General features: G+C 43.4%; 1 protein-coding gene and 1 pseudogene across 4 annotated transcripts in view; one reads left to right on the forward strand and one right to left on the reverse strand.

Moving 5' to 3' along the window:
- Nucleotides 1-381, reverse strand: part of LOC101998696 — a 31,880-nt pseudogene extending 31,499 nt beyond the window's left edge.
- The window catches only part of Ldlrad4 (low density lipoprotein receptor class A domain containing 4), a 313,809-nt gene that overhangs the window by 48,554 nt on the left and 254,532 nt on the right, over nt 1-10,723 (forward strand). Inside the window, exon 1 of one of the 4 annotated variants that reach the window (XM_026783321.1) lies at nt 581-785. The exons of the other annotated variants lie outside the window; for them this stretch is intronic. The gene's annotated coding sequence lies outside the window, so the exon portion shown is untranslated. Of the gene's footprint in view, nt 1-580; nt 786-10,723 lie in introns of those variants that run through there. 4 annotated transcript variants of the gene reach the window in all.

The following is a 10,723-nucleotide window of genomic DNA, read 5'->3' on the forward strand; positions in this document are numbered from 1 at the left end:
CAGGACAGACGGCCTCACAGAGCTTGCAGGCGATGCAGCGTTCCTCCCCGGATGGGTAGCGGCGCAGTGCATGTTCCCCCCGGAAGCGTGGACTCAGTGGGCCCTTCTCAAATGGGTAGTTGATGGTGGCAGGCTCCCGAAAGAGGTAGCTCAGGGTCATGCCCAGTCCTCGGATGAGCTCTGTCCACATCAGCGTCCGAGCTGCACGGTCAGTCACAGACTACATGTCCATATCCAGCTCCTGTATATTCACATACTTGTATGTTGCTGCCACTGCACTGCTATGGAGGCTTCGGCCGCTGAGATGTCCTGTGCGCACAGCCTGGGCCAGGGCCCGTGGCAGCATGGGTGAGGTCAGACGGTTCATCTTGAGGCGCGCTGGCTCCTTCGCTGTGCAGCAGTCTTGAGAGAGATTTTTCTCCTTTGCTTCTGGTGTGATGGTCCTCTTCCTAGGGATGGGAGGATTCTGACAGTCCAGTGGCTGCCTTTTGCAGTTTAGAGTTGGAAGCGGGCATGGTCAAGAATGTTATTTATTTAATTTGTTTATTTTTCATCTTAAATCCAAAGAGAGCTGCTGAAGGAGCTTTTACATTTGGATGTTGGCTGGTGATAACTTTTATGTGTAAGCCTGGCAACTGGAGACTTGCTTCACCCAGCCCTGCAGTGGTGGCCAGACTCCTTACCTGTGCCTGAACCCTGTCCTGGGATCCTGGCTCTTCTCTGTCTTTGGAGCTGTTGTCTTCGGGGTGCCATTTCTCCCTCAGGGGGCATGTCACTGACTCCAGGTAGGATGAAATACACAACATTCTGAGTAAGAGTAATACTAACCGCCACATTTTAAATGTTTCAATGAGACTGACAATCTTTTATGTTGCCTGAACCAATCCTTCCTGTACATTTACGTGTAAGCTTTTCCCTGTGCCGTAATTTCCTGGATTTTTGGCTTATATTTTAGTCACAGTCAACAGAGTAATATGATGAAGGAGATGTTGACCAAAATATTCTCAGGTTGCAGTTCTGAAAAATTACTTAGCAGTTTTTATTTTTTGTACTTGCAAAAATGTACTTTTGCCTTTGAGGGCTAAATCCATTAGAAATATTGCATATAATAATGCATATAACTGGTTATGCAGAGCCATGCCATGCACTTAAATTCTTTTGCCCTGTACTGTACTTTTAAATTATCAGAGAAGTGTTTGAAGACTCTAGTTTTGATAATTGGAACTGCCCACTACCCCCCCCCCATGTGTGTGTGTGTGTGTGTGTGTGTTCGTGTTCGTGTGTGTGTGTTTGTGAGCGTGAGCACAGGCTCACAGCATTAGCAGTTATCACAGAGTGGTCTGATCTATTTATTTAAAAACTAACAGCACCAAGTCCACCTGTCACATTTTATGGTGGAATCTGAGAAGAATGAGGGCAGTTTTATCAGGATTGTGAAGTTTTCCAGGGGCAGAGCTCGCGTATGTTAATTTACTTTCTAAAAACAACTTGTGCGGCGTTCTCATCCTGGAGACCAGCTGTCTGTTTTCACTCAGACCCAGCTCTCCCTGCCATGGAACTTTGCTGGGAGCAAGGCTCGTTTCTGAAGCTGCCTGGAGCTCACCTGCTCCCTTGGTTCATTCTCGTCTTTTGCTTTTCCAGAAGGTTTTAGCCAGAGGTGAAGGTGACGTGGTCACACTGTGACGATGGTTGAGCACTTTTCAGGGTCCCGAGTGAGAGCAAGAATGTGCTGTGGAGTGACAGACGCCGAGAGTCACCAGCTGTCCTTGAAAACTTCGGCTGAAGACGGTGGGGGTCAGATCAGGGCATTCATTTATTAATTTTCTTAATTTTTGCATATTAAAAGACATGGAGAGATAACGTCCCCTGAGGCCGAGACTGCATGTAGTGTGTCATTGTCTGCATTCTCAGTGACGCATGCTGGGCACACGTTGGCTCCTGGTGCACCTGTTGCAGACAGCATGAACTCTGCCTTTCCTCCCCGCCAATTCTGGACCTCCGCATTCTTTGCTACGCTCAACTCTTCTTTCTTCTGTCCCTTTCTGTTCCTCTTGCTTTTCTCCTTGCTTGACATTTCTTCCTTCTTGATCTCAGTACCCCCTTATCAGGGGGAAGTTGGCCAATCACACTCTGTGTCAAGGTCTTGCAGCTGTAACTGTCTTCCTTCTCATGTGGATTCTGGTGACCCGAGTAACACCCCAGCTAGGTTCTAAATCAGTGAGGGCACATTTCCTGGGAGGAGTTGAAAATTTGACGCATCTCGGCGATTTGCTACGTATCTGAGTTTTATACTGTAGACAGCGAGGAAGGGAGATATTTTAATGAGTCGGGATGCAAAATACTGGGCTTTACTATTACTCCTGTATCTGTCACTGGGCAGCCGAAGCACCCCATTCTGCTCTGGGATTCAGGTCCCCTAGTGTGGCCTGGCTCCCTGAGGCACTGCAGCTTTTCCTCTTTGACTTCCTTTTTTCCCTTTCCTCTGTCTTTAGCTTCAGATTTTATATCTATTTAAGGCTAACGTAGCACACAAAGCAGAACCGTAAACCACTTAGGAGCTATGCAGTGGTCTGTCATAAATCTGTATAAAGCCTCAGCCCAGCCAGTGGTTTGGATGGCTTTCCGTGAGAAACTCCTTCAGCTATGAGGTAGTAAAACAAATGCCTTAAAACAACCAAACCTAGGACAATTGTTTGACAATGTCCACCTTGTTCAAAAGCTTTCCAGAGCCAGGTGGAGGAAACGGTTCTGAGACTAAGTAGTGACTTTAAAAATAAAAACAATAAATGAACATTGACATTATTTGCCAAGGACTGTTTTTTTTTTTTTTTTTTTTTCCTGTGCCATTTTATCTCATTACCCAAATAGTTCAGACTGTACAGGGAGCTAGAGAGTTTTACTGTTTTATTTATTTATTTAGTTGGAATTGGTTTCGCAGAAGTGGAAAATTGGCAGCAAGTATGGAAAGTAGCAAACCAGTTTACAGTGCTCTGGGCTTCTTAGCTTTAATGTAACCCACAAGAATGAGGAAAGGCTTCATGGGTCTGAGTAAGAGGCTGCCCAGTAGGCATTTCCTTTTCTGGAAGTTTATTTTTACACTGGCTGAGTCTCGCGCACACAGGAGAGCATGCCCAGACTCTAGTTGACTAACAGTGGCCTCGGAGATGGGTGGGACTTCCACTCTGTTATTTTTCCATAGTCCCATGCAGAAAATGCTGGGAAAGGCTTCTAATAATATTATATAAGCAAGAGGACCTTGGTAATTAAGAAGAAAAAAAAGCAAAACTTGTGACCCTCTAGAGTGCGAGTAACTGGCCTACAAAACAGTGCTTGCCTGTCCTGACGTCAGATGCTGTGCTCCGCAAGTCCTAGTGAGGCAGCAGAAGCACATGTCTAGTTTTGATTAGAATTGTCAGTGGATAAAGGAATGTTTGGAAACTATGTGCTTTTTGAACAAAATAGGATAGATGATCATTTCCCTCACCTGATAAAGCCAGTCTGAATGATGAGTTCAGTTGACATCAGCGCGTATCAAGCTAAAAGCCTAAGCCAAGATCACTGGAAATAACACGTCTGCACCTTTAGGTCAGCAGAACTGGCAGTGTAAGTTCCTCCCACACATGTGCTTGTTTCCATCCTCTGAATGGATAAGGTTTTCGTACCGGGCCACTTCCAACGTTGGTGTCCATACTGCAGTACTCTCTTGCCTGTTCTTACTGCTCTCACCCCGCTATTCCTGTATTCCCATTAAGGAGTCATCCGCATAGCATGGTGCTGGGCCCTGCCTAAGCATCAGCCACAGCAGGCTCTTGTTCCCAACTCGAAAGCACATCCCTAGGAAAGTTGAACTTGGCTGCCCACCTTCCTACCTGCGGTCTAGGGTGCTTTGTTAGGGAACTCAATTGTGCTTCACATTTCTTGGGAGCTTGTTAGAAACACAGAGCCTACCGGGCGGTGGTGGCGCACGCCTTTAATCCCAGCACTTGGGAGGCAGAGGCAGGCTGATCTCTGTGAATTCGAGGCCAGTCTGGTCTACAAGAGTGAGTTCCAGGACAGGCTCCAAAGTTACAGAGAAACCCTGTCTCGAAAAACAAAAAAACCAACCAAACAAAACAAAACAAAAAACCCAAAAACAAAACCAAAAAACCCCCACAGCCTTGGGGCTTACGGCAGGCTTGCAGAAGTCCAACTGGCCTTTTCTGGTGTGCAAAGTTGAGCTTATGCTAAGCCTATTGGAATGATCATTTACAAGCTATTAAGCTGTGAAAGCCAAGGCCACGATGCTGTGGCAGTAAAACGTGCTTTTGTTAAGCTATTTCAGAATATTGGATTCCAGATTCATTAGAAAAGTCCACACACTAGTAGTATAGGTGAGTGAGGTTTGTTTGGCTGTTTTTTGGGTTCACGAGTCTTGCAAGTCTAGGCTAGAAATAACAAGTTTTACAGGCAGACCAGAGCTTATTTTTCTCTGAATGTCAAAATTCATTGGCTCAGAAATGGTTTCAATGGATTACAACCAGTACTGAAGTAAGGACCGGCAACCAAAGATGGAATGTCTTTTAGGCTCAAGGGTTAAGTATGTTTTCCAAAATTTGAAAATTATGCTTGTTTATTTATGTATATATTTGATATCATAGCCCTATATGAATATGTAGATACAAATTTCTATTGCATGTATGATCACGAGTGATCACGGGTTCATGCTAGTGAAGTCTGTGTTATTTTGATACTAAGTTTGTTATCTTACCAAGAGGTCAGGGTTTGAACTTTTTAAGTGTTGGAAGCTGTACTTTGAGGTTTCTCCTGAGGTGTCTTCTTTAGGAATGCCAGCTATGGCGATAAGGTTATGCTGGGGGTCAGGGTGGGGAAGGAGGATGCAGAGCAGGGATGGAACTTGATGTGGTGGAAGAGTCCCAAGTAAGCCTGGAGGGGGGGTTGTGCAGATAGTTGGTGGATGCTGAAGAACCTAAGTGTGCAGGGCTGGAGAAGATTAATTAGAGTAGGTTCTAGAATCATTGGCATTATCAGCTAGTTCTCTGTGATCCATACATGTGCTGTTATGTACAGCACTTAAGTGCATGGCTGTTTAGGACAGAACATAAAGACATCATGGTCTCTTCCTACCCTTGCAAGGCAGATTTGCTATCTTCATCCATTGGTCTTAAATCTTACGTTGTGATCAACTATAAAGCATTTTCGATTGAACTCGAAGGTCAAACCCCCTTTTTGGTTATTCTGTTAAGGCTATCTTTCTAGATCCATTAAAAACAAAACAAAAAACAAAAGAAACTGATTTTCATTTCCTCCCGTGTGCATTGGGACCTGCCCCAGCGGCATATCTGTGTGCCTCAGCACGCTAACATATATGGAGCTTCATGTGCTTGGTATAGGACTTAGGAGTGACCTCTTGGCTGTCATTCTTCCCAAAACTATGGCATCACCTGAGGGTGGCCTTGTCCTGTTTTCCTTCTAAATGGCTTCAGAGGTGGAGTTTCTGAGCTCCCCTGGATAATGTATTAAAGCCACAAGAGGATGGGACACTGGGCTGTTGTTTGCATAGGGTAGGTGGCCTGCGTTTTCCTTGGTGGAAGACTGTGGTTGGATGGAGAAGAGCCAGGGAGGCTCCAGCATGAGGCCTCTGCCCTGCTTCTGTCTTCTCACAGACTTTGGAGGACAGTCTTGTCCGCTGTCCAATGAAACGGGCGGTGCCTCAGCTCCTCAGCTGCAAGGTCCAGCCATAAGCATTCCTGATGGTTGTCAGGGTTTTGAAGCAAGTGGGCACTCATGGATACCAGGAAGGACCCTGAGTCCTGTGCTCTGAGGTAGGTCCAGGAAAGACAACTTTTGTTCCAGTGGCAAGATGGGACATTTGATTATTGTATCTTCTTTGACGAGGCCCTTCGTTTCAATTTGAGGATAGAAACTCAATCTAGGCCAAATAGGTGATGTTTCTGATTTTGAATCCCTCTTGTTCTTTCTCATCAGGTTGGTGTCTATTCGTTGCTCCATGTAGCCACACTGTACAGTAATGTATATTAATATATGTTGTACATATAACACATATTAATGTATATAGTCATGGAATAAGTATCGGAGAGCATCATGAAATGGTTGCCTTTGCGTTCTTTAGAAACAGGTGTTCAGACTTGTAGCGTAGCCACAGTGAGGATGGTCAGCCAGAGGTGGAGGCTGTGTGCAGTCACCGTAGCAGCTAGGGGGACAGTTTTTTTTTTTTTTTTTTTTTCGGTTTTTCAAGACAGGGTTTCTCTGTAGCTTTTGGAGCCTGTCCTGGAACTCCCTTGGTAGACCAGGCTGGCCTCGAACTCACAGAGATCCACCTGCCTCTGCCTCCCGAGTGCTGGGATTACAGGCGTGCGCCACCACCGCCCGGCCGAGCGGGGGGACAGTTTCTTTATTAGCCCATGGTATTCGCAGCATACAGAGGGGAATCCTACATCAGAAAGGCCCTGCCCCCAAAATAAAACAACAAACACAAAACAAAAACAAAACAGAAAATATACCAAACCAGGCTAAAACTCCGAGTTGTACATATTCTTAGCCCTTCATAAATCACTCAGTAAACATTAGCCTCTCAGACATCAGGCTTCTCACACCCAAGCCAAGAAAAACTAAAAACATCAGTTCTGTAACACAAGGCTGAGCATTTCAACCAACTCCCCTCTTCCCAGCCTAACTTCAGAAGTAGAGCATTTGTTTGCTCGCGTGTGTGAGGCCCTGGGTTCTGCCCTGAACACTGCCAAGAAACAGACAACAGAGAAGGTAAGGGAGAAGAAGGGCTGACTTCTCCTTGCTGCTTTTGTATTGTTCCTTCCATGCAACTTTGTCTTGTGGCAAGAAAAGTCCTTGCCACCTGTTAATTCCGGGAGTACCAGCCCATTCTGCCTGTTCCTTACGCCTCATAGGCTCTCCTGCCCACAAACATGTCAGGAACATGTCTTTCAGGAGATGGTTTGGGGTTAGCGAGATTATCGGCCCCACAAGACTGTATTTTATTACGTTGGAAAGCCACGTGTGGATTCCTCAAATACTTTGAGCAGCAGGGTATGTACATGAGGAGCCCAGCCGGCACTTCCTGTGCATGACTGTGCGTATTCTCGTGTTTCTTTCTCTGAAACCCTGGTTTTCTTAGTAAAATCATGAGTAGTCCTTTTTGCTTGGAAGCTCTGGATTTTGTGTTGAGCGTGTGCTAGGGGGATTCTGGAAAAGGCATGGTGAATTCTGTAGAAGGAAGGAAAGAGAAAACCTGGGTAGGTGTTAGGCCTGCATTCTGACCTGGGACCTATCATCTTTAGCATAAGTCTGTTTCTTCCTCTGTGGGGACGCTGGTTCCCTGCCAGCTCACCACCTGCCTCCTCAAGAGGACCCTAATCTGCGGGTTATTGCTGTTTTCACAGCTACAGAGGGGCCCGAGAGAGTTGAAGTTAGGCTGGGAAGAGGTGAGTTTGTTGAAATTCTCAGCCTTGTGTTACAGAACTGATGTTTTTAGTTTTTCTTGGCTTGGATGTGAGAATCCTGATGTCTGAGAGGGTAATGTTCATGTTTACTGAGTGATTTATGAAGGGCTGGGAGTACATAATAAGTTCCCGAGTATAGACTTTTGGAGATTGTGATAGGTTTCTGTAATGAATAAAGTTTGTATTTTTACTTTGAAGTACTTTAACTATATTGAAATCAGCCCTTTCAAAAATCTACATGATAGAACTTTAGTCAGGGTTATTTGTCTTTACAGTAAAAACATATATATTTTTTTTTTTACTTGAGGGTAATGGAACTCTGAAAATACTTATGCATTCAACTTAAACATTTTTTTATTATTGTGTGTGTGTAGGTGCAAGAGTGTACCTGCAATGGTGTGTATGTGGTGGTCACAGCACAGTGTTTGGGGGCTGGTTTTCTTCTAATTCAAGTTGTCAGGTTCATATGGTAAACACTTTTACCCTCTGAAGCCATCAACTTTTTTTTGGTCTTTTTTTTTCTCCAAAAAAAAATTTTAAAACATATATATATAAAATTTTTTTGGGATGTGTGTGTGTGGATGGGTGTGTACCACAGTGTGTGTATGTGTATAAGTCTGAAGATACTCTTGTGGGAGTTGGTTCTCTCTGTACTCTGGTTGGGTTCTGGAGACTGAACTTAGGTGATAGAGCTTGGCGGCAAGGACCCTTGCTCACTGATCCATCTCACCAACCCTGAACCCAACTTTCAAACAGAATTGAAACACAATCTTAGTTAAAAGATTTAAAAATAACATATTTTTAAAAATCTTATGAGGTTTTTAAAATAGCTCTTTAAGAGGCTGTATCAGAATCTTGTTTTAGAATTATAACCAGATCATTGGGCCCTCACAGGGATTTGTTAAGGAATTAAAGATTTACTGATATGAAAGGAAAATTGAAAATGAATCCTAAGTCTTTCCTTGGACCTTTTTGTAAGGAACTTTTGTTTTTAACCTTGTGCTGTTAGATAATAAATTGACAAAGATGATATTTGATAAGAGTTTGGCTTATTGGGATACATTTCTTTGTTTTATTAATTTATTCTTTGATAATTTTTTATGTGCATATAAAATGTTCTGGTCATACATAGATCCCCTCTTTTCTTCCTCCAGCATCCACTGAACCTCATTTCCCCCACTGAGTTCCCATCCTCCTTTCAAGTTTTTTGTTTCGTTTTTGCTTTGTGACCCACTGGGTGTAACAAGGGCCGCGTGATTGGGAATGAAGCTATCCAGTGGGGCGTGAGTAAACTGACCAGTGGCCATCTGACTGAAGACAGGGAATTCCTAAAAATGTTTGTTCAGAGAGTCCTTGCTGTGCCTGTATATTGAAGCCTTCCTCATTTTTTCTTTAGGAGTTTCAGAGTATCATGTCTGATGCTAAGGTCATTGACTTGACGGGAGTTGAATTTTGTGTAGGGTAAGAGATAAGAATTGAGTTTCACTCTCCATGTTGATATCCGATATCCTGGCACCATTTGTTGAAGATGCTGTCTTTTCTCCTATGTGTGTCTGGCATTTCTGAGCCCTCTATGCCGGTTCATTGGTCTGTGAATCTGTTTTTGTGTTGATCTCTTGCTCCGTTTGTTACTATGGCTCTGTAGTGTAAGTTGAAGTCAGGTAGGGTCATGTCTCCTGCAGTATTATCTTTGCGCAGGATGGCTTTGGCTATCTTTAGTCTTTTGTGCTTCTGTGTGAATTTCAAGATTATTATTATTATTTTTTTCCTGTCTTTGAGGAATGTCCCCAGAAGTTTCATAGAGATGGGCAGGATTTGTCTATTGATTTTGGCAGGATGGCCGTTTTCACAATATTAATTCCTCACGAACATGGGTGATGCTTCCATCTTCCATTGTCCTCAGTTTCTTTCTCCAGTGTCGTTTCTACTATAGAGGTCTTTTGGCCCCTTGGTTAGGTTTATTTCCAGGTATTTAATCCTTTGGTGGCTGTTGTGACCAGGATGTTTCCCCAAGTTCTTTTCTCAGCATGTTTATCTTTGGTGTATAGAACAGTCACTGACTTTTGTGGGTTAATTTTGAACCCTGCCACTTCGCTGAATGTGTTTATCAGCAGCAGGAGTTTCCTAGTGGTATCCTCCGGCAAGCCTAGAGTTCTATCGTCTGCAAATAGAGATAACCACTTTTCCTCTCTGTATCCTCTTTATTCCATCCTTTTGTCTTCCTGCTCAAGCTAAGACTTCAAGGACTGTATTAAGGGACGTAAGGAGAGTGGACATCCTTGTGTTGGCTGTATGCTTTGAGGCCCACCCCCATTGAGGATGGTATTGTTTATAAATTGGTTGGAGATCGCCTTTATTATGCTACAATGTGATCGATCCTCCCATCCTTTTCTCATGAAGAGATACTGGATTTTGTCAAGGATTGGGGTGATCACGAGATTTCTGACTTTGAGTCCAGCGATGCGTCGGATCACATTTATTGATGTAAGTATATGGAACCAAGGACATTTATTATTGCACATATATGGAGCCATCCCTGCATTTCTGAAAAGACGCCTGCCCGATTATGATGAGTGATCTTTCTGATGTAACCTTAAATTCTGTTCAAAAATACCTTGTTGTGAATCTTTAATCTGTGTTTGTGAGGACGTTGACCTGTAATTTTGTATTTTTTTTGGTGGCATCTTTATCTAGTTTTGCTGTCATTAATACTTTTTCAGAGCCGAGGCCGCCTTTCCTTTTCTGTTTTATAGGTTAACTGAAGTAGTATCAGTGCTATTCTCTGAAGGTCTGAGAGAATTCTGTAGGGAATTGCTTGGTCCATATATGTTTTAGTTGGGAGAATTTATTTGCTTCTTCAGTCTCATTGTTGGCTGTAGAGCTGTTTAATTAAATTGTTTATTTCAAGTTTGGGTTCATAGATTTCTAGAAGCATCCATTTCTTGCAGTTTTTCCAGTTTAGTGAAACATAGATTTTTTTTTTAAAAAAAAACCTTTTATTTTGCATTGTTGTGAAGGTGTTAGATCCCCTAGAACTAGAGCTATAGACAGTTGTGACTTGTGTCATGTGGGTGCTGGGAATTGAGTTCAGGACCTCTGAAAGAGCAGCCAATGCTCTTAACTACTGAGACATCTCTCCAGCCCCAGAATATAGGTTTATTTTTTAAGGGTTATTTTTGTGATTTTTTTATAAATTCCATCGGCATCATAACATCTGCCTTGACATGTCTAATTTTATGCAGATCCTA

This window comes from Microtus ochrogaster, chromosome 18 (assembly GCF_000317375.1).
Source record: "Microtus ochrogaster isolate Prairie Vole_2 chromosome 18, MicOch1.0, whole genome shotgun sequence".
NCBI lineage: Eukaryota > Metazoa > Chordata > Mammalia > Rodentia > Cricetidae > Microtus > Microtus ochrogaster.